This window comes from Triturus cristatus, chromosome 8 (assembly GCF_964204655.1).
Source record: "Triturus cristatus chromosome 8, aTriCri1.1, whole genome shotgun sequence".
Lineage (NCBI taxonomy): Eukaryota > Metazoa > Chordata > Amphibia > Caudata > Salamandridae > Triturus > Triturus cristatus.
This window is the reverse complement of record NC_140591.1, coordinates 1,411,470,990-1,411,495,892: the sequence shown is the minus strand read 5'-3', so window position 1 is coordinate 1,411,495,892 and position 24,903 is coordinate 1,411,470,990. Positions and strand designations below refer to the sequence as shown.

The 24,903-nt window shown below is 42.1% G+C and overlaps 1 protein-coding gene and 1 long non-coding RNA gene across 4 annotated transcripts in view; one reads left to right on the top strand and one right to left on the bottom strand.

The window, feature by feature from the left end:
* GRM5 (glutamate metabotropic receptor 5) overlaps positions 1-24,903 on the bottom strand; it is a 967,034-nt gene that overhangs the window by 603,534 nt on the left and 338,597 nt on the right. The window lies entirely within an intron of this gene.
* The window catches only part of LOC146805840 (uncharacterized), a 57,164-nt gene continuing 33,045 nt past the window's right edge, over positions 785-24,903 (top strand). Inside the window, exons 1-2 of the long non-coding RNA XR_014967920.1 lie at positions 785-908; positions 4,627-4,739. This is a non-coding gene — a long non-coding RNA (uncharacterized LOC146805840). The remainder of the gene's footprint in view (positions 909-4,626; positions 4,740-24,903) is intronic.

The window sequence follows — 24,903 nt, the reverse complement described above, 5'->3', positions numbered from 1 at the left end:
CCCCTAAAAAAGGGTTGCCTTCTAATGGGCATGGATCTCTATAACTTGTTGCCCGTGGTCACAGGCTCCCATTTTATTGCCTCAGAACTAAAGTAACGCCCAACTGAAAATAACATGGCAGTCAATAACCTGCTTGTATTAGGGTCCCTTCCTGATCAGAATGGCCAGAGGCAGGGGAAAAGCCTAAAAATTCAATTAGGGATAATTTCAGATCAGTATTATACACCCTGCTGTAGAGATCATAGAGGTTGTCTGGTTATCATCTTGAGGGATGAATGGCACACAAGAAGATTGAACAATCCAGGCTACACTTAGAGATCAGGAGACCAGTACATACCACTATGTAATTCCCTAACCCGAGCCAAGCAATGCCCAAAAGAAGAAAATAAGAATTACTTATATTCACTGAAAACTCCAATTGTGTGAATTGCAATTGATTGTTATATAAAATCTGTAATTCATTATCTTTGTTAAATTGACTAGCATAGGATGCCTTTAACATGAACAACTAGATTGAAATTCATTTATTCACTATAGTGACATAACATGTTGCAACATCATCAGGGGAAGTGCTCACTTCTCCGTTTACCAACCACATTGCCTGGAAGTGTGGTGCCAGAATGATAGCGGTCTCACCCACTTCCTTCCACCTCTAGCACATCTCAACAGACAAGAGGGAAGTGAGAGAATATGGGCTGGGCTCTGGCTGCAATCACAACTTTCTACTCAGTAAGTTCAAGACTCTGTAGGACAATATAACTTACATTGACAAGCCACTCTCACAGATCTTCTGTCAGCGTATTGCCAGCTCTCCGCTCTCAATGTGAGAGGAAAGAAAGGCTTTGGGCAGGGAAGAGTCCAGATGACACAGAAGGTGGTGTAAGAGGAGGAAGGTGTCAGGAGGACAGGTATTTATTTTTCACTTTGGCAAGGGGCGAGGGCATGTGTCGCGGGTAGTTGGGGTGGGTGGCAGGAGGCTATGTTTTTTCTTTACATTTGGAGATCAGGCCATGTTATGCATGACTACCTCATAATTTCCCACCCCTCTGTATATGTTTGAAACAGTGGTAGATGGTTTTGTGGGCTATAAACAAAATAATATTATAAATGGGTAAACCGTGAATAAGAAGTATGTTTTTCACATCACTGTTCTGAGACACATCGTTGACAAGTCAAGCTTCACTAAGGCTGTCTATCTAATGGCGCTCAGAAAACCACAGTGAAAAACATCCCCCTTATTCACAGTTATATATCTATAATTGCTTGTAATTGATTACTCATACTTAAGGTGCTGTGTCAGAAAGATTTGAATGTAGTTTTGCAGTGTAAAATGTTTTATAATGTTTTTAGATATAGTTGGCATGATTGATTTTCATTATTTGTTTTATAAGCAATTTTTATATGGACTGAGGTTTCTATACTTAGGGGCCGATTCCGATCCCGAGCCGTTAAAAATATTCCCCGTACGAATCGTATCCGGATTTTTTTCCGTACGAATCGTACAAGTCCCGTACAAACTGGCAAGTACGATGCGTATGTTAAAAAATACATACGAATCGCACTGGGAAAATTCCCTGACACGTCCTCGGGTCGGAAACAGTGTCCGACACGTCCCCGGACAGTTTTACGTACGAATCGGTAAACTGAAGTCTGAGCGCGCAAGTACGATCCGTCCCGTCCGTCCGAATGCACAACTGTATGGAAAAAACACCGTACGGAGCGACCTCCCATGGCAACCATGGAGACGTCCAAACATGTGCCCGCATACGCGCCGAACACCCCCCCAGCCCACCCCCATGTATGCGCCGTACCCCCACCCCACCCCCGTAGGTACGGCACGTACCCCCACCCCACCCCCGTAGGTACGGAGCGGAACCCCACCCCACCCCCATAGGTACGGCGCATACCCCCACCCCAACCCCGTAGGTACGGCGCGTACCACCACCCCCGTAGGTACGGAGCGTACCCACACCCCCGTAGGTACGGCGCGTACCACCACCCCCGTAGGTACGGTGCTGACCCCCAGCGCTACGCACAGTACCTACGGGGGTGTGGGTACACGCCGTACCTATGGGGGTGGGGTGGGGTTACGCGCCGTACCTACGGGGTGGGGTGGGGGTCCGCACCGTACCTATGGGGGTGGGGTGGGGCTCCGCACCGTACCTACGAGGGTGGGGTGGAGGTACGTGCTGTACCTACGGGGTGGGGTGGGGGTCCGCACTGTACCTACGGGGGTGGGGTGGGGGTACGCGCCATACCTACGGGGGTGGGGTGGGGGTCCACACTGTACCTACGGGGGTGGGGTGGGAGTCCGCACCGTACCTACGGGGGTGGGGTGGGGGTCCACACCATACCTACGGGGGTGGGGTGGGGGTACGTGCCGTACCTACGGGGATGGGGTGGGGGTCCGCACCGTACATATGGGAGTGGGGTGGGGGTCCACACCATACCTACGGGGTGGGGTGGGGGTACGCGCCGTACCTACGGGGGTGGTGGTACGTGCCGTACCTACGGGGGTGGGGGTACGCTCCTTACCTATGGGGGTGTGGGTACGGCGCGGACATGGGGGGGTGCTGGGGTACGGCGCAGACATGGGGGGGGTGGGGTACGGCGCGAATGTGTTGGGATGGGGGTACGGTGCGAACCGGGCCCCCTTTTCGCCGTGCATCGTGGCATACTTAGCTTTTCCGGCACTTTTTGGGTCCCGTAAAAATATTGCCGTGCGAAGTGCTGTGGGTACGAATCGTACTTGCTGGTCCGTAAAACGCTGCCTGACTCCGTGCGAATGTCGCGTACGCGGTGTCCCGGATCGGAATTGTGGGTATGTTTTAGCCGGTCGGTGTTTTTTACGATTCGTACGGAAATTGTGTTTCTGTACGAATCGTACTTGCGGGTTTGTAAGGTGTTTTTGCCGGGTATGAGTCGGACGGAGAAAACGCTCCATCCGACGGTTCGTACCCGGGTTTTACAGGATCGGAATCGTCACCTTAATAGGGGTAACTCGCCCTGCCATACATTGTAGGGATATTGTCACTGAAGAGTTCTGTAACTATATAAAGAAACTAGGCTAAAAGCTAAGTTCCCTATATAAGGTCACAGACTACTGAGGAGATTTGCAATATGCTTTTAATGTGTGGCAGATGGTACTGTATTCCTCATTGTATATGGAGACACCATCACTCTTCACACATTTCACTCAAGTCCTTGGAGTCTTGATCCATCACATGAAAAAGGAGGGTGCAAGAAAAAAATTGTATATTACAGTTTTTAAAATTAAAAGTTTTCCATTAATCTCGAAAAGATGTTCCAGGGAGATTTCACTTTGATTACTCTGGTGAAGCCTTCATCAGGACTAGGGTCCTTGTGTGCAAATCTTACTCTGGTTTAAAGGGGAAATATTCCTTCATAGTTTAGTATTATTTGCAATCCAGTGTTCATCAATGCGTGAAGTGGTTCTCCGGCTGTTCTATGTGCGTTTGGACAAAATATCAAGATCAAAATATTGTGTGAACAAAATATGGTGTCAATAATTTTGAGGACAAGAATATCGTGAAGGTAAGTTTTTATCGGTATTCAATTTTCACTATTCTTAGCTCTATATATTTGAACCTTGACTATACATATTTCTTCAAATAATGCAGATGTGGAGTTAAAATAGTAAATCTATACATACCTATTTGCACTTACCTTCTTGAAATTTTGATCCTCAATATTTTTGACATGTAATTCTGTCCACACTATATTGTTGTTCTCAATATTCTGTCACTGATCTATTCTGCGCACATATTTAATGTGCCTGCTTTCTTTCACCTGCATTCAAATGGTCCTGGCATAATTCCAGTGATCACTCTGGAGCGGAGTGATTTCACCAGTTCTAATGACATCTAGTAAACGAGAATCCAGGTCACATTCTACACACATAAGTCTTTCTCACCGACTGATGGACTGCCAAATCTTGAGTTACAAATTGACATGATAGGAGCCCCTTTAGGAAATAAAATCTGCAGTTTCCTCTGATTCTTTTCAGTTATACCTACTTCACTCATAGATACAGCCTTGACGCACCACCCAAAGCCCCTGCCTTGTGGCTGACGGCCCCTCGGACTCTGCCAACTCCAAACCACCTTCCCTCAGATCAATGTGGATAATTTAAATGCACTCTATAAATGAGGGTACAATTTCCAAATAATTCCTAAGACACTAGGAATTTCTTCCAGCTTGTCAACAACATTTTCTTAGACTTCTATGTAGGATTGACCATAAAGGCCAAGGGATGCCTGCACAATTGGCATCCTATGAGCCACCATAAATTGATTAGCCACCGGAGTGCAATTTCAGATGACGTCACAGCTGCGAAATAGGTGTCTGCCTGCTATGCCTCAGCCATCGGGGATGCTTCCTTATTTTGCCTCTGTATCAGGCAGCAAATGCACAGGAGGGGTGATGGGACATTGTCTCTTTTTGGCAACTATCCTGATATAAATCACACCCTTTTCGAAACTAGACCTAGTTTGTGAAAATAAACTATTTTGTTTAATATTATTCATTCATTTTCATAAACAAAACACGTTTGCTGTCCCTGCCAACCATTTTCTGTAGTTCCCTCTTGCTTTTTACTCTCTCTAGGTCTACACTATACCATCCGTGCATGGTGGTCTTCTATCATTCTTCATCATCTTGGAAAAAACACATCCCACTTTGTGATACAGGAAACAGAGCCGGCTTTCCTCTGCAAATCTGTGAGTACCATTGTTTTCGCCTCAGCCCACCTCCCTATTTTGTTTCTTTGCTTAGGGCCTGATTGATTTGTTACTCATAAGGATACTCCATCGCAAAGGCAACAGAGTATCCTTACCACCGACATAATTCTCGACCCACCAGATTTAAAAGTGGGGGACCTTTGGTGCAATCACAGTGGATACTACTCTGTCATCCCTATGGTTACACCCCTCTGATAGCCTGACAGAGTATGGGCCGTCGTAGGCTGACCTCTATCTCCGCCCACCAAATTTTGATGGGCAGACATACAGGTCAATTTTCACTGCTTGTCACTGCCAGAAAAAGCCTGAATGCTTCCCATAGCAAGGGAAGGATTTTTTGATCCAAAAATAAAATAATATTCAGGATTGTATTTTTGAAAATAAAAACAATACGTTTGACGGACGACTCCGTCATGTTGACAGCACTGTGCGTCAATCTTATAAAAACGTTGACAGGAACTGCTGTGACAGTAATGGTTCCTGCCAGCTTGGCAGTCATTTCGAAATTTGGAAGGTGGAGTACTTTCGGCCTGGTGGATGTTGAGTCCTCCGCTAGGCCGATGGAGAATTCTTAGTCCACCACATCTTAAATTGGGCCCTTATTCATCGACAGGGGATGACATCTTTTCCACGTCATTGCAATCTGTTTTTCACCATTATTAATGCTAAATCATCAAACCTAGCTGTTTTTTATGTTTCTTAGTTGTTGGCAGAACCCTCAAAAGACAGGTCTTACGTTCCTCCTTAATGTTTAGACCAGATATCTGACCAATCTGACTGAGTATATTACCCAGTGTAGTGATACATTGGGCATGACCAAAACATTTGTAGATCTGCATTCTCCACTGTGAAATGGGGGCATCTTTCTGAAGCTGTCTGAAACATTCTGTGAATTCTACTGGGCGACAGGTATAAACGATGCAAAAAGTGGTGCTGTATCAACTCAAACCTCGCCTTTCTGGACACCGGCTTCAGGAGGCCTATGATCCCTTGCCATTTGCAATCTTGTATTTCCTCAGTGAAATCATTTCCCAAAGTCTACTTAAGTAACATTAGCAACCTTTTTCTTTGTGAGACCAGCACACTATACATGTGAGTCACACCCCTTTTACATTTGCCACTTGTTAATATAGTTAAGATATACAATGTTCCATGCGTTTATGGTGCATATAGGTACTCTTCCCATGTTTCTAGGATTAGCCTAACCAATGCATTATGGGTCAAAAATGAATGTACTAGAAGCAGACATTTCTGGGTCAGGGTTTGATGCAAACAGAACCCTCATCTTCAAATAAGTCCCCCATAGTAGTTGCTCCCGCCCCAATCCAAACCTGTGCATCTATTGGCTCAGCCAGTTTAATGAACGCCGGCAAGGACCATAATAATGGCTCTAGGGCATATGAAACCTTTGTGTCAGTATGAACAAAAAATATTTTTCAGTAGTACTTCACCACTCCCATCAAACTTGAGAACTTCATGTCTTTGCTACACGGCTCCTTCAGGCATTTCTATATGTTTTCCCGGCAGCATGCACCGCCTACATATCTTAGTTCTACATTATCAGCATCTGCTGCTCATTCAGCTAACAATTGCACTTAGACCACCATATACTGCAAATCAAAACTGGGTACCGCTGGGCCTTCTTTTCCAGACGGCAACAGTAATTTAATAAGGGAACATCCGTGCTTCCCCCCACACCAAGACGATCAGTATCCCATTTGACATGGTAAATATTTTTTTCGCTAGGCAGAGAGGGAGAGTTGCAAACAAGTACGTCACTTCCAGAAGGGATATAATTTTGGATAAAGCTATTCTGCCTTTTGACAAAAGGGGACCTTCTTCCAGAAAGTGACCAACTCTCAGATCCCTGTTATGACTTTCACCATGTTCCCATTCATTAGCTCACCATCCGTATGATAAATATAAGCACCGAAAGAACCTGAACATTACATATTTCCACCTCAGTGCCAAAGTGGCGAGTTCATCCCATCGGATGTGGCTGTATGCAAAATTTGCATAATTTCCCTGCAAGTCGTGCTCTTCCCAAATTTTCTTAAGCTATCCAGTTTGGGTGTGTATCATAAGTAAAGCAGGACATTGTCCATCTACAGTTAGATCTTCTGCGTTTCATCTCCAACTCTGATTCCACAGTTATCACTTCCTTGCCTGAACGTTGCTGCTATCAGTTCCATTGCCAAGGCAGACAGCAGGGGTGAGATGCTCTGTAGGCCCGGATTCTGATTCAATTTTCCCTGTTCAGTCTCTGGATTCAGAACAACCGTCCATCCACCTGATCCATTTAACACACTTGTCCCCAAGCCTATCTCTCTCAGAACCACAAATAATTTCTGAAATGCAACTTAAAAATTGTTGTTTATTATAAAACAGAAACCTGGTGCTACGAGCACAGTTTGGAATACACAACTTGTGAGCTTTCAAAACTTCAGAGTACAGGGTTTTCTAACATAAGTTGTTTTTAAAGTTTGTAACATCTACCAATGAACCATCCATGGTACTCTAGGACAACATTGCAAAGTAAGATCTGCAATGGGTGGGACAATTGTTTTCTTGCAACTCTGTAGAAGTAGCATTGCCAAATCTGATGTTACAAGTTATGTAGAAGGGCTCAGTGAGATGAACGCTTGTCGCTAAAAGAAGCCCTGATATGTGTGATCACCAGCTTGAATCCTGGCAAGGCCAATTTAACATTTATCATTTTTGCTTTGAGTGACACTGAATTTGAAAGTAGCAAAGGTGGCTATTTATTGTGCTTGAAAGAGCAGAAGTATGGTATGAAGCGCTATATTTAAACAAGTTATTATAATTGCTCTTAATATGGGCAACTTTAATAGACATAATTTGACTCTTACACTGATAATATTTAACATGAAAGCTTTGCAAATGCATAACTGCGCTTCTTATAGAAATACGTTCTGTTATTTATAGTCATTGCAAAATGAATTTCTCCGTTTTGGTGCCCACGTGGTTACTAAAAGAGACATCGATCGGAACGTTGTATTCGTTAAATGTTAACTGTTCCAGTAGAGATACATCTTTTTAGAACGGCAACTACATCGCCACATTGTACCAAAAATGGTGTTAAATCTTCGACTGCCTTTGCTGTGTCCGTCCTGTCAAAAGACTACGACATTTACCCCATGCCAGCCTTTGGCCCCCTAATTGCAATGTCATGGGGGTTGGAAATTCCAAATACAGTGGCAAACACTCTTTAAACTGGTACTAAGCAATCTATGTCGACGGATTTACTCTCCAATCCGAACCGTGCTTTCATCTATAGTGTAAAGCATTTACATGTGGCAATGTGTCTATTTTTTCGAGCACGTTACAGCACAATATCATGTTTGGCACTTTGCTGAAATAGATGAGATGTATGGCGGAGGTACCACCGGCTCTAATGAGGGGAACCAATTAGCAGCGAGGAGACGAGTTATCACTAGAGAACTGAAGGTCACGACCTTTGTGTTGCATCTAGCGCGAGACACACACGTGAGAATGCATTCCTCAGCCTAGTAAAGCAGCACAGTGTACAAGGGTAGCATATTCGTACTTTGTAACCGAAGGTCGGTGTAAGCATCACTGCAATCCCCCAGACTTTCTTACCATTAGAAGGATGCTGAAGCTGTTGAATGACAAAACCTTGAGGTTGTCATGGAAACTGGTTACCACGGCTAAGCGATAGTACTTTTGTATCATTACCCTGCAACCACAAATGCACTAAAGTGGAACTGTGTGTACCTTTCTTTAGCATGTGTTTGTTGAAGTTCAGAAATTATTTTCCTATAGATTATCTTTGTGCACTGACTGATACTAAAAATGCTACCGCATGTCCCACTCGCACTTGTATAGTAGAGAGCGTGGCATGAGGTTCCTTGATGCTAACTTCAGCACTAGATGCTAACCATTGAGATATCAACCAATTCAAAAAGGTGCATAGTCCACACTTACTCTGAACTTCAGGTTTTTGTCTCTAATTGACAATATACCAATTTCATATCTTTGCATGCAGACCTTACACAAAATGTCTTACGTGCATGATGTAGAATGTTTTATATGGCACTGCATGTACTAATTCTTCGCACTTTCAAGCACACTGAAATTCAATATGGAAAAACCCAGATAAATAAATTATATGAACAGTGGCGTAGCTAGACCTATTGCCACCCGGAGTGGTCCCTAATTTTGCCACCCGGTGCCGGTAAGAGTGGGTGGGGGGTACCTGGTGGCCGACCACAACATGTTCCGGGGGAAGGAGCGGGGTCTGGAGGCCAACGGATGACTTATTCGTGGGGGATGGTGGTAGTCGACAGACAAGACTTGCTCACCTCCGCTGCCCCCAAAAACAGTGCCACCCGAGGCAGACCGCCCCCCTAGCTATGCCACTGTATATGAACTAGTGTGAATAGAAAGATAGAAATCGCCTGCACAGCCATGTATCAGTCTGATTGCTTTTATAGTTAGGAGGCACAGAGGTAGTCCTAATATTATACATGATACATGTTTCTTTTTAATATTAGCACAGACTGAGCTCACCTTCCTCTCATATAAAATCACATGTACTATCACCGACTGCATGCTCTATGGTTATCTGGTACTTCATGCCTGTAATGCGGTTCTGCAGACATCTCCCCCTAATCTTGTCCCTGATGCAGGTCTGCTCACTTGATTACTTGTTAGCAAGCGTTCTTTCATTTATTCTCAACAAAGCATAAATGTAGACGTTGACATTATGGACCTTGTGTAGGGCACGGTCCAAACCATACAAAACCAGAATTAAACACCTACTTTAGATCACTGCAGAATTACAATTAAAGATGTGCAGAACACAGGAAAAGAACTGGAGATGAATTGTTTACAGGCTTACAAACTCAGGAATCATACAAAAACCAACACATCTGCAGTTCCGGATTACCAAATGGGCAAAGAAGGCACCGGCCTATGGGTCCTACTCCTTTCAGGGGCCCCGCGACAACGGGTCAAAATATTATTGGTTTGATCTTGAAAGAAATTTATAATCAAGCTTTCTTAAATATTGTTTCCAAAACATAGAAAACATTTAATCAACTCAAAGAAACAAAAACTTTACATTAAAGACTCTATAGAGAAAATACTTTATTAATGTGATGTACCGATTAACAACTTAAAGTACATAAACCAGAGACATTGGATTTGTGAAGCAGTTTGTCTCTTAAAAGCTCATTTTCTGGTAGCTTTCAGTTTGTAAAACAAATCTGGTGCATTGGGTACTAGGAGATAGTATGAGAGGGGGCCCGAAATTTCCACTGCCTAGGGGTCTCCACAGGGTTTAATCTGGCACTGCACATCTGCATGAGATTCCATCGGATTCTAGTGTACCCCAGATGTTTTTCTCTCTGTCACTCCTAATCACCTCAACCCTGCCTCTAGTCCAAAGACATTGTGCACCTTCGAAAAGAGACCTGTAATTGTTTGTTGGATATTTAGAAATATAATTTTAATCTATCTAGAGTAAAAGTTGGAGAACATTGAAAAGTTGTCAGGCATCACAGCGACGTAAAGTTATTCCTACTGTCAGGCTCACAGCCACACATCACATGGAAAATATAAGATATATGGCGAGATCAATGTATACGTACTACATCCGCATACTTACAATCTATTCTAAGTGGAAATTAAATAAAAACTGGCAAGAGGAGAGATGTGGGGATTATGAAACACCAGTTTCCTTGGAAACACAGTTTCCTGGAAACACATTTCTATGTTTGGATATGTGTGCCTGAAATGAATGCCATGTGGGGCCTCTCTTAGGGTTTTTAACTTGGAGGGCCACTCTGTGCCTCACTGAAGTAATGGAGACTGGGCCACCTTGTTATCAATAAATAGGTTGCCACGTTCAAGGCCAGCGTTTCTGCCAGCATTCAGGTACTCAAGGCTACCAATTTATTACTGAATAATCCAGGGGTTTAGCTGTCAATATTTCAGCATGTGTACTGGCACTGGCCTACAGGAATGTGAGGGGACCAAAGAGATCAATTATGGCTGTCTTTTACTAAGAAACTCTGTGCTTACTGACCCATTTTCCTTGCATGCATTGTGAACCAGGGCACCCTTGCTATGCCATTTGGATTATCCAGTTTACAACCACCAGAATGCACACACAAAGCCTGGTATGGATGAGCAACTCACACTGAATCAGACAAATTGAGACCTCTTCAAAGTGCCAACTCCAACTTTGGAGCCATATTTAATAAAGTTCACTTGTCATTCATGTAGGTGGGAAGTTGTTTTGTTCATACTAGAAGAAGAAATAAACTACCTATCCAATGTGAGACACTGAATAGACTGTTTCTCTCAAAGCTCACTCCAATAAAGCTCACTTCAATAAATCCTGGAAGGTAAGTTTAGTGTTAATAAATTTGCACACTTATCTCCGAGCAACCGTATAAAATTAACATGTGAGCAACCTGAGCCTGAAAATCCCATGCTGACAGAGTATTGTTCAAAAGGACCACGCAGATTACAGTTGATCGCATCTCAATCTCATTTGTCTGCTCCATCACTAGGGAACACTCCTCAACCCTTCGACTTTGGCACAGTGCCCAGATACCCCTAGAGGAGACAGTGTTGTGCTCTACAAATGTGGTTTGATTGATTGATTGACTCTCCAAAAGAGCTCACTGAGACTAATCTCCACATTAATCCAGGGTCCCAAAATTGACTTCTGTCTGCGGCTGCACCCGATCCTGCTCAGATCATTTTCTGTATCCTTACCGCTTAGGCCACAAGTTCCTTCTTAAGCCCATCTTGGTACAGGATATCTTTCCCGAACAACCCACTGCAGCTGTCTTCATCTGCACAATCCATATGCTGGCAGCAACTGAAGTGATCAGGAAAATTGCTCTGTTAATCTCAGAGCCTTGCAACCGTCTTCATAGAGTTGCAGCACCTGCCACCGCAGGAAAAACTTTGTATCACTTGCAACGTATTTCCGCTTGGCCTGGGGGCAATGAAAATTTACTGAATTCAAACTAAAAAGTAGGATCCTTCTAATTCGGGTTACCAGGTGACTTCCGGTCACTGGGACAGATTTTTTCCAGGCCAGAACTTTCAGTTAACCAATCAGTGGTTCTGGGAGTTTTACTCTAGGCTTAACTCAATCTCTCCAATAGAAATAACCCACCTGAAAATGATGGTAAAAGTAATGTGTGCCCACATATTAAGAAACATTTGATTCAATATTAGGTCGCACTGCCATGGCCTGTGCTGCAGCACACATTTAACCAGTCCTTATTTTGTAAACGTAAGAGTGCAGGTGCACCAATGTATGCTCAGAATCCCGCTGTCAGTGCAAATTAAATATCAGTGTGCTGCATATCAAGGCGGGAATTCTTACATTTCTGCCATGCCTCTTTAATCCACTACCAGATACTCCCTGCCCCTTTTTCTTGCTTTATCCCTTCGTGATGTTTTTCTGTCTTTCCATTTTTCCGTCTTTCTCTTCCTCCATCTTTTCAGTTCATGTATTTTTCCATTACTTGCTCTTTGTAAATATCTGATGTGAGCAAATAAGTGCCAGTCCCCATAAATAAGTGCTGGTGGCCCCCACCAGATGAAATAAGGACTGCCTGCCCAGTGTGGGAACAGGTGGACACCTCTAAAAGAGAGCCCAGAGTGCCATACAATATTTAATGTGCTGCTCCCACAGAATCTATGAACTGGCACCTGCTGGGAGGGCAGCGTTTTAGTGAGTCTGTCACCTTTCTCTAGCGTGAGTTCAGCTCTTACGCACATACCTATCATTGAACTAATTGTGGTTGCATGAAGGACCATGACCTTACAAAGGCATAAACCAGATTGTACCTACGGGTAGCATTAGTATACTAAACCTGATAGACTGAATGGCTGAGAAGTACTTGATTTTGTAGTGATGCTACCCAAACACCTTGTACGAGAGACAGACAGCTGCCACAATAGTATAAGACTAGGGACCATATGTACTATCATTTCCTTTGGCGACTCGCAATTTGTGAATTTTAGCGAGCTACAATTTGTGAGTCGCAAAAGGAAATGCACTATTATGTCTCAGACACATTTTGCAATTCCCAATGGGGTCGCAAATGACCAGCCTCATCAAAAGTCTTGAGGCAGATCTCAATTTGTGACCCAATTGGAATGGGCACTAACACAGAGATGGTGTCTTGCTGGGCAGAGCAGACCAAGTTTATTTTTTGAACAAAGCAACAGTTTTTTTTAAAAATGAATCCTGTTTTCCTCGAGGGAAAACCGGATGTGCTTCAAAAACAAAAATGAAATGTTTCAGTTTCAGTTTCTAAGAGCAGGTAGTGGTCCCTGGGACCTCTGCCTGCTCTTAAAAAACATTTTTGCCATCAATCACAAAGGGGAAGGGGCCCTGTGGGAATCCTGCGCATTTCCCAGGTGGATTACCACCTACTTAAAGTAGGCAGTGAACTGCGTTTATTTTGCAACCGCATGCTGGTCGCCTTCACAATGGTACATGCCCTTGCAACTCGCTATTAAGAAGGGACCCCTTGGTATGCCCCTTCCTAATAGCGCCTCACAAACCCTATTTTGCATGTCGGTAACAGGTAGCCAATGCACAAATTCGATTTGATATATGCTGCAACTCGTTTTAGTGGTCCCAAACGGAGATCTCCGTTTGCGACCACTAAAAACGGTAGTAGATGTGGCCCACGGTACTGTAAGCCATGTGTATGGTGCTACCTAGCACATCAAATATTTACCCACCTTCCCACTTATTGTTTCTGGCATGTATTCACAGCCTTAAAATACAGAATAAGCATGTTATTTACATAGTTATGACAATCTTTTTATCTCCCTATTTTTTTTTTTATGTGAAACAAATAATTTCAAAGTACATGCAGAACAACTGAAAAACTATGAGATCCCTGGGGCTTTGTCTTTAAATTTGATTTTTCTATGCTCAATTAGCTATGAAAGGTCCTTAGGAAAAATGTCATCATGAAATAACCGTATTTGTGTGTTACTTCAACAGAGCATAAGGCATCAGTGACATTATATTTTTGTATTTTATTGGCAAATGTTATGTAAGTGGAGACACAAGGCTACAAAAGAAAAGGGAAGTCGTCTAGTGGCGGCTTTGCAACAGTGATGACTCTTGCAGGTGCCCATGGATTATTCCAGAAACATGCCACAAATAGGCCAACAGGCGAAAGCCGTGAGAAGTCACAGGGCTAATAGACCGCATAATTGCAGCCCAGAGACACAGTTAGGAGTCGAATTAGTTGCATGAGCAAAGTGGAAAATTAGAACGGCACACTGGGAGAACGACTCTTTTTTTAATCAAGACTTAAAGGGACATGAACATTATAAAAGAAATTCACATGGTGATCTCATCGCCAGTGTATTATAACTGCACCAAATTACCCATTCATATAGTTTTCAATATAAACCATCATTGTGCTGCCCAAGGCAAACACAGGGACTGTATTTGACTGGAGTGCTATACTTTTGTAAATTATATGTGGTACACAATGTTTGTGTCAGGTGATATTTCTGTATACTATAGTCTCACATACAACCAGGTTGATCATCTGCTTTAACAAATTTTGAAAACACAACTAGGCTAAATGGACTATGCATCAGCATATGCCATATTTGCCAGAAAAGAAAAATAAATAGGTTACTCATATCTTCGGTAGATGAACTACAGCTATATCCCAGTGTTATTTCTGATGGGGCTCAATCAGCTTCAAAACTTGACATGAAGCAGCCAGGTCTATCATGGTGCCCCTCAGTAGTTTATGACTTCTATCATGCATTCAAAATGGAAAATGAAAACCAATTATGTGACACACATAAGTCATTGTAGCTATGAGTAATAAGTAAACTAATTTTCCATCTAGAAAGATATTAACACAATTTATCTTAGTGAGGAAAAAAAATCACAAGAATGCCTTCATATTTAAAGTAAATTATTTGCTTTCCTAAAACAACAAATATTGTGTATTGCTTTGTCTCATACAAAACAGTAAACTTTCTAACTGGTATTCATGTCTCATACAGGAAGTGTGAGAAGCAAAGTGGAATCTGATAGGAAAAGGTATAAAAGATTTGGAACGAGAAATTTTAAATATCGGGAGGACTACCACTCATGGAGAGCCTGTTTTTGTTTGCATGTACTCAGAGTGTCTCACCGTCATGGCTCAACAGCAGAGTAAGAGCTGTAGTGAGTAGTAGTAGCAAGTAACCTGCCTTTATCCAACTATCTACTTACTCCTAAATATGTCGATTATTCCAGTGAATACATACTGAAACTAAATATGGCTTGTTAGTTCAGCTTATCTATGACTTTTGAATGTATTACTATTTACCTAATTACGTTATTTGAGCTAATGTCGTTTTGTGTCCCTTGTCTTTATCTTGGCTTCAGTCCAACGACCACTGAACACGAACAAGATGAGGTATAAACTAATCACTTTTTATCTGGTAAAATCACAATCTTCAAAGATTGGTTGTCTTTGTTTTGTCCAATTGTAATTAACACATTTGCAAGGGGTGCAGTGTGGTTTAGCAAGTCTACTGCTACCTTAAATATACGGAATTCCAAGACAGCCGACTAGGTCTTCCAGCGGGTCCAGAGCTGCGATGTAATTTTACAAGCAGCCAGAATCCCTGCCGGAATCTCATGAGGCATTTCTGCTAATCGCAAGTGAATGACTTTAGAGGGAATTCCCCTCTTACACATAGTACACCTTAGAGCATGCAACACATTTTGGATCTAAACACACAAACCTGATTTAGATCTCACACTTCACATACACTTTTAGGTCCTGAGGAAAGCCAGAACACATTCAAGGCCTGGCTGAAACATGTAGACCGCTCTCTGGATGTAGGAGTTCCTAATCACCACTCCACGCACATCCACTGCCTTGTTTTTAACACTGTCAGTGGCCCAAACATTAAAATAAACCCTGTGGGTAATGGGACCACTGTACAGTTTTTTATTTTCACTTTTACATCACCACACTGCACACTCAGTAAAGATAGCTGCTCCGCTGTAAATCAGGGGTGGAAGCACACCAGGGACACACTCGGTGTCACCAGGTGGGCCCGATGATGAAGCATGCCACAAACTAGGTTGGTGGGTGAGGGCTTCATAAAAAAAGAAAAACTTTTTTCTTTTACTAAGAAAATACAACCTTTCATCATCACGAACCTCCAGATTAGTTCTTCTTGATCATATATATTAACTTTGGGGATAAGGACTAGTTCTCTAATCCTCTCTCTCCTCTTGATAATTAAATACCTTAAATATATTAACATACACATTTTGAATGGCAATTTAGAATGTCATCCTGTGAATAGATCCAAAGGTTATGAACATAATTTACATTATTGTGAATATACGTATTTGTCGTCTACTATTTCTTTTTCTTAAAGCAAGGTTTTATTTTCTAATAGTTGCAAACAAGCATGTATAGGAACATTCAATGCATGGTGAAAACAGTTAAAATCCATTCTTATGCAAATTCTTGAGTTGAAGAGAGCTGACTTGAAGCTGGCAAAGTGAAGTACTTTAAGGGATTAAGGGGCTCATTATAATGGCGGGAGGATCGCCACTGCCGAGCCGGCGGTGGCGATCCACCCGCCATCAGAATGAGATTTACCCACCACCAAATTAGGATGGCGGTGGGAATCACAAAGGTTCCGTGGGGGACAGAAAGTCTGTCTGCCATGGTTCCGCAAGGCGGTCCTTTTCCGCCTGCCTTGCGGAACCCGGAACCAGGGCAACACTGCGGCGGTGATGATTATGATATGCCCTTCTGCCTGTCTTCTTGCGACAGATATTCTGCCGCTGAAAGACAGGCGGAGACTGGCTTTGGGGGCCTGTTGCGAGCCCCCTCTGGGGGGGGTGCCTTGGGCAGTTTCATGCACCAAGTGGCAGGCACCGTGCGATGCCTGCCACGTGGTGCAGGAAATGCTGTGCATGCTCTTTTAGCATTGCGGACAGTGCTGCAGCCAGCAGCACCGTCCGAAATGGCGGGCGCATCCTAATTGCAATTGTGAGACTGCTGCACGTCTGGCGGGCGGTCCCATCACCGTTATGATGGCGGGCAGACTGATGTCCGCCCACCATCATAATGAGCCCCTTAGTTCTGCTGACTTATTTTTGCCATTACCCTGGATCAAATATTGTAAAATAGGAATAAGTGAGATACCGACTATCATTTTCACTGCACACTGGCTTTTAATATATTGAAATTATTATGTTTGCCAGATGTTTAGGGTGAGTAATGTTGTATTGTTCCTTGAGGTGGAAAGTTAGCCATAAATGTTTTCATTTAGAATCTAAATTAAAACCACGAACTAAGCATGCTTTTAGTTCTTGGTTTTACATCGAGTAGAAACACAAAAAATAAAGAGTACTGGTGTCTGAGGTAACCAACAAATGTACCGGACAAAAGGCAACATTCTGGGCTGTTGTCTCATTGATGTCCAACAAAATCTACTGGGGTAGCAAAAAGGACCTCATGCACATTTTGAACCCCAAACGCAACACCAGATTCTTGACCACCTGACCCATTGGCACAACAGCCTGTCCGATTCATCGCTAAGGAGCTACGATAAGGGTTGAAGGAGTAAAACCTACAGAAAAAAGAAAATGGCTTCTTATATATGGCTATTTCCTTTTTGTCCCTGATGCTACTTTTATGAGCCTTGAAAGAAGGGTACCAAAGGCACTGCAAAGGGATGAAGGAGGCAGACGTAGGGTAGCGGCTGCTGCCCTAGCTATCTGTAACTGATATCCATGTTGTTAAATCAACATCCCCTCTATTTTTTTTTTCTTTGAAGTTGTCACCTTTATAACTTCCTGACAGGAGTGAAGAAGAAATGCAAAGCCAGTAGAGTGTAAGTGTCTGTTATCATGAGCCCCTGTACAACTTTGGAGATACTAAATGCCTTCTTTTTGATTGCATTGAAATTGGCTTCAGTATGTCTAATGGATATAAAGCAGGTATCTAGGAAGGATAAAATGGGTGTTAACATTTAACCATTTGAACAAGTGAGCGGTGAAAGGTAGATGCTCCCAATGGAGAGCCCCTTCCCAGGTCTTCTCTGGTGGCCAGGTGGGTCCAAATGGCTACTTTTTTTCTGGGGACCTCAACCAAATATGGTTGCGCCCCATCACTGCTGGTTCAAATTACAAAAATCAGAGTTGCAGAGCTGGCAGCATCAGGCCCAACACTGCCCGAAATATTATTAATCATTTCTTGGATATTTATTGGTGGTGTACCTTCAAGTCTTCCTGGGACCCATAGTTGTCTGGAAATCCCAGACACAGTCAACGCTGTTTTCAAATACAAAATCAATACTATAGTCTTATTGGCAACATCTAAAATTGTCAAAAATGAGACAAGAATTTCTTAGAAGTCGACTTTGCTCAGGCACAGGCATGTATGCATTGAATTTAGATTACAGAGGCAAACCCATCAAGGCACCAGAAGGGTTCCTGCCCCTCCAAAAAAGAATGCCCCCTTGGCATTGACAATGAATGTTAACTACTGGTTAGAAATTGTAACAAACTTCTCAGCTGTTGGCATAGAGGGTTTTCAATAATCTATCTCAGTTAACAAATGTTCATCTTGCCTCGGTACTCTCTAATTATTAGACAAATTGACCACAATTTTGTAAGAACATTTTTGAGTAGCAGTTGTGGTGCTCCTGGGCCACGCTCAAGTGATGGAAACTGACAATCGCTGGCCCTTTTCTTGTTATTGTTTCAACAGGGGCATTTCACAAAGGTGTTTGTTAGGAAAGCAGCCCTCAAGCCGAAGTGGGAGTAGGTTCCTCACTTGCAAAGAAGGAAATTGGAATTTGAAGGCCATCTTACACCTTGCAAACTTACCAACAAACTATCATATGAAAGGGAATTCTGAGCTTAGTCATTGCCTGAAACATTAAGGGCCTGATTACGAGTTAAGGGGTTATCTATCACCCCTGATAAATAACGATACCACAGGATGCGTTATTTATCGGGTGTGATATAACCTGTTACGGGACCATGGGGAATAATAATCGGATTTTGTTGTTTAACACACCATAATCCGCATGACATGGTAATCACTGTATGTTTTCCTCTGTTAATTTTTGTCAGACGTAACCTATCGAAATGTAACAAATGTTGAGTTATTTAATGCATCCGATAATTATTGGATGCGTTAAATACCTCCGCACTCATAATTTTGACCGACGTGTAAACAGTAGTTTACGCATGGGTGGAAATATTGGGAGCAACATATAATCAGGCCCTTAATACTACCTTTCTGTTTCTGAGTAGTAACTTCCCATGTTGGTAAGATGTGTACAAATAACAACCAGGGCACTGTAGCACTAGGAAAGTTCTTCGTCTGTAAGTACATTTCACGTCAAAGTAAAATATAAAACAGAAGTGAGCAGTGATGTCCCACTAATGACTGCTTTATTTACTTATGGCTGGTAATTATAAAGTCATAATACTATGGCTAGCTATGCAGAGATGTAAGAAGTCACCTTAGACACTACTGACCGTAGGGTACCAAAACAATTGTGTATGCCCCGGTAAACAGTTGCCTGTTGCGAGCAAATCTTAATTTTTCTCCTGATGAATGTTTATGAGTACCAATGCTTTACAACTGTGTAGCTATAGCAACTCCACATACAATGAACATGTTCAGTTATAACGTACCCTTCCTGCTTGACACACGTTGGCATGCCAACTATATAGTTTCAAGAGATATATGCACAGCTCTTTTGATTAAATACGCCGAGGGCGCTGCTAGTAATAGGAGCACATTTTGCAGGATTTGTGCTGGAGCTTTAAATGGACCATTGGTGATTTGCTTCCTTTAGTAGCAGCTCTCATGCTGGATACATTTCAGGCCAGGGCACCTCTTCTTGCTAAAGAGTAGCAACAAGCTCCATGCACAAGCCAGTTCAACACTCTCAGCTGAGGTGGGCTCCTGGAGCAGTGTGTTTGCAGAAAGCAAGAGCATGAACGTGCACAAGCGCGCACACGCACAAACACACACACCCTCTCTCTCTTTCTCTCTCTCTCTAATATTTGGCTCTAGGAGGGATGGTTCGGGGAAAGCGAAAGCGAGTGATGCATTAAGGAATTTAGGTTGAAAGATCATTCTTTGACTTCCAAAAGCCAAAACCTTGAACTATTTACTTAAAAATATAACACAGGTTATGAAATTTGCAGAACCCATTCAGGGTCTTTTTATACCAGTAATTACTGCCACTAACATTAAACCATGCTATTAAATTACCTTACCCAAAACATGCACCCTTAATGCTAATTTCATCAAGTAACCCATGCTGATGGGCACCCAAACACTAAAACATAACCCATGACTCTGATGCCAACCCCATCAATCAATCAATCAATCAATCAATCAATCAATCAATCTGGTGGCTTGTAAAGCGCAACTACTCATCAGTAAGGGTCTCGTCCGTCCAGGGTGTTGTGGTTCAGTCGAAGAGCCAGGTCTTGAGGTCCTTCTCTGAATTGAGGCAGTGGCGGTGATTGCCTGAGGTGGAGAGGGAGGGTGTTCCAGGTCTTTGCAACCCCATCACTTACTCCATGGAATTCCTAACCCAACCCTTTATTCTAAGCCAGCCTTCATATTCAAGGTCACTCTAATCCTATTTTTCACCCTTCCTCTATACCTACCCTACGCCATTCCTAAATATAACCCCGTCTCGAAACCTTGGGCGGGATTGATTAGGAGGCATTGATAAGTCTTCTTTGTGGTGGGGGTGAGGAGGGGGGGAATAAAAGGACACAATATGACTCAGCCCTTCCTGTATTTCGGTGTTCTATTTGGAAGAACTATGGCATGTTCCCAAAGCCCTCTATATACCATGTATTACTTCCAAACTGTCCCTCCTCAGCTAAAGAGCCCTGTCTTTCAGACCCATATTTGACAACTTTCCTTGCATTATTCTTCATCCTTCCTCACAATCCATCCTGTTGAGAATTGGATGGTTCTTTTTTCTTTCGTTGGAGAGTTGAATGGCGAAACGTGAAGCTGGATGACTGCTTACAAGTGCATGAGATCTGCCTTCAATTATGGGAAAGAGCTATAAACATTACTCCTTAAATGCACTAATTCTTTTACCTTGTTAGAGAGGATGTTTGAGTTGATCCAGTGGGAAATGCAACCTGTTATCTGAAAATTATACCCAGAGCTTGTAAGTAAAACAAGACCACGAGCTATTTTAATTGGTTTCTATTTGGAAACCACCGAAAAAACTGGATTTTATGTAGCCAGTTATTTTCAAATCACAACCTCACAACAGAAAGATGAACTCAAAGACCATTTTACAGGACTTGAAGAGTGGCTTGAAAGGTAAAATCGATCTTGCAGTAAACAGAATGACAATTTCGGTTATCAAACAGTTATTCAAATATGTATCCTGTGCATTGCACGCCCACTGATCTGCAGCAGGCAAATAACCAACCGAGCAATTGTATTTGAAGGTGGAACATTTCACTGACAATTTACAATAAAAGAAATCGGTCAGAAACACCTACCCACCTCCTATTGAGCATTCTGACTTTTGAAAAGCACAATCTGCATGTTATACACACTCTCGCACAAGCACAAGCATTAAACTGACCTGAAATCGTAGCAAATTGGGACGTGCTGCCATCAGGTTACAGGTATGCCTGGCATTCTGTGGTTGTAGGTAACGGTGAGCCAGGGAAAAACCAGGTCAGGATGAGTAACTCGCCAAGAGAAAATATTACACAGTAATATACCTTCTGTACCGTCAAGGCAGATTGAGTGGCAGGGAAAGAGATGGGGGGGGGGGGGAGGGGGAGACAGGTGTCTTTATCTCTAAAAATACACATAGAGAAGTCCTCTCAAGTTGGGTGTGAGTGCCTTATCCAGCCTCGGGTTCTCTTTTAGATTTTGGTCTCTATAAATGTATTTGCTGCTAGTTTATAAGAGACACACAGCAATGAGAGGCAGGCAACTCACTCAAGGGCTTGGGGTGGTTTGAGCGGAAAAGGTGAAGCAGAGCGGGGCCAGTGAAACGGGAAAAGTAGGGCAGTAATGCGGAGAGCTCGGGAGCGGCCGATACGGAGGAGGAAAGCAACACACGGGGAGAGCTAAGAAACACATGGGGCCATATGTATTAAGGTTCTCGTTGCATTTCTTAAATAGTGACTCCGTAACTATCGCTACTTAAGAAATGCAAGAGGATATGTACAAAATTTGCAATTCCCCAATTGCGATTCTTAAGGATTAGAAATCACAATTTGGGAATCGCAAATAGGAAATGCCATTGCATTCCTGCCTATGGGCAAAATAGGAAATAGTATGCATTTCCTAAATTGCGATTTCATAATAGGAAATGGCAATTTAAGAAATGCAAAGTCAAGGGTGCTTCTGGACTTAATTCCACAACAACAACAGATAGTAAACAGCTGTCTGTAGGTGGCACTTAATAATGATATTACCACATAAATGTGTCAGGAATTTCGCCCCCTCCAATCTTCTGTCCCTCCCCTAATCTGTTGTCTCCTGTGGAGGAACTGCATCTAAGGGGCTGTACCAGTAATTATGGACTGCTTTGTAAGCAGCAGCCTAATTGGCTGCCCTGAACTCAATATTCCAATTAATTTGACTTACAAGCCTATCTGAAAACAGTTCATTATTATGCTGCGGGTTAGAAAACAAACACTTCTATATGCTCTTGTTATCTTAGCCTCCCCAGTAACAGTGATCCTAGAGTAGGTTAACATATATAACAAAATCAATAAAAATCATGGAGCATAGAGGAATTGGAAATTTTGTGAGATGGGGGCATTGAACAAAGAGGTAATGTGGGTTAGGAATGTCAACAATATGTCATCACAGGATTATGAGTGAGCAATGTAATAATGATCTCAATGTATCCCCTCAAGCTAATTTACTTATCTTTTTCTTCTGTAAGTTTTATTTGGAACATCAAAAAAGGTTTAGATTGCCAATTATGCGCAAACACAAACACAAATTCAGACAAAGTCGTCCAGCAATGTTTTTCTAACGTATGTTGTCTGATAACCTCATCTGTTATTGTGTTGTGTCCTTTTATTGCCTTTCTTTGAAGACCAGTAAGTTGCACAATTGATTGAAAGGAATTATAATTATTTATAACTGTTTTTAATGATTGTTTTAATTGAATATTTTACATTCTATTGCGGAAATTAATTAATTATGTATATCCGAACTTTAATGATCTGTATGAAAACGGATCGAATAAAGTGATTTCTGAGTCTGAGTGTGATTTCAATGAGTATATCCAAACAGAAATAGGTTTGTTCAGAAGAGTATGTATAAATAATTCTTGAAATACTTCAGATCCCCTGACAAGCACAACATAAACTCATTTTTTACCAGCTTACGACAACATTGGAATTAAAGAGCTGGTAAGAGAACCACATTTTAAAAAACAGTGCATCAGAAAAATACAAGGCACAATCATACTGGCATTTCTATATAATACAACAAAACACAATATTGGTAAAAAAAATGTAACTGCTTGTAACTAAGTAGCAAGATGGATCCATTAGGTAAGTGCTTGTTTTACAGATCTGGGAAGACCCATAAACAAACAGCTTTCTCAGTTCTATAAAACATTCCAGAACTTTGCTGTAATTCAAAACGCAAATTAAACACCCAAGCACACAAAAATTGTTATTGAAATTTCTTCATATGACATAGTATCATGCAAGGTACAAAGAATCAATCAATTTCTTTCTGTTTTTTTCCTTTGTTTTTCCTTATATTTCATAGTTCTTCATGTTTTCAGTCAATATGCAGTTCCCAAGCCAACACGTGTTTCGTCGCCTCAGTGGGTTGTACATGCGACTTGATCATGGCTGAAAAGAATCGGTATATTTAAATTTGAAGTGAGGCAATAATTCCAAGCCACACTGGTTCTGTGGCATGAGGAGAAAACCCAGTAAGGACTGTAGGGCCGTTATCCATTAGGTGTTCTTGACTTTTTATAGAATTTTCATATCTGTATTGTGTGAATGGTCGAGCCGCCGATAAGCGTGCTGCTCTCCTCAACACCGGACTCCAAAATGCGAGTGTTTTGGAGTCCGGCGTTGAGGAGATTGATTCTTTTCAGCCGTGATCAAGTCGCATATACAACCTACTGAGGCGACGAAACACGTGTTGGCTTGGGAACTGCATATTGACTGAAAACATGAAGAACTATTAAATATAAGGAAAAAAACAGAAAGAAATGGATTGATTCTTTGTACCTTGCATGATACTATGTCATATGAAGAAATTTCAATAACAATTTTTGTGTGTGCTTGTGTATTTAATTCACATTTCTTTGTTGCTTTTTGCCACAAGCTTTAGAGAGGCGGGTGGTTCTCTCTAACCTTTAAGCACCAATATAAACTAATAGTTATTATTGATAATATTTGGTGAATTTACCTTTAGGCGCCTGTAACCTATCACCTATACCACCATTTCTATTGTAATTCAATACGCAGACTGCACTCCAATGTACATATTTTGATGAGCAGAAGAAACAGAAAAACATACTGATTTGTAATGGACAACCTTGCCCATGTCCCAGTGGAAGTATGGTGCTTGGGAAAAACGAGACGAATGTCTACTTATTTGTGTCTCTACAATCTGTATTCCTTCTTTTAGACAACTGTTTGGCTTCCATTACTCACATGCAACTTTGGCTGAGAGAAAGAAAATATTTCTGAAACTTCAAAATATCTGGAAGCTTGCAGAATTGAACAGCACGTTCTACATGATGTGATTTAGTGTAGTGCCCTGACTGTTAATACGCTCCTTGGGTGGCAGGATGCCACATTAGTCTAATAATATCTTGTTTTTTGTGGCCCTTCTATATTTGCTTAGATGTTATCTGATAGTCTAGCAGGGAATGCATTTGATAATTATCATATAGTAATTCACACACAGCAAGATCAAAAGTTGTGCAATAATCACACTTCTTTCATGACTTTAACATGACTGGCTATAAAATATCTTGTCTGGAAGAAACACTTGTTCAGTGGTTGATCCTAGTATTAGGGAGAACATTTGCATAGTGATTAGAGACATGCTGCTTCCAA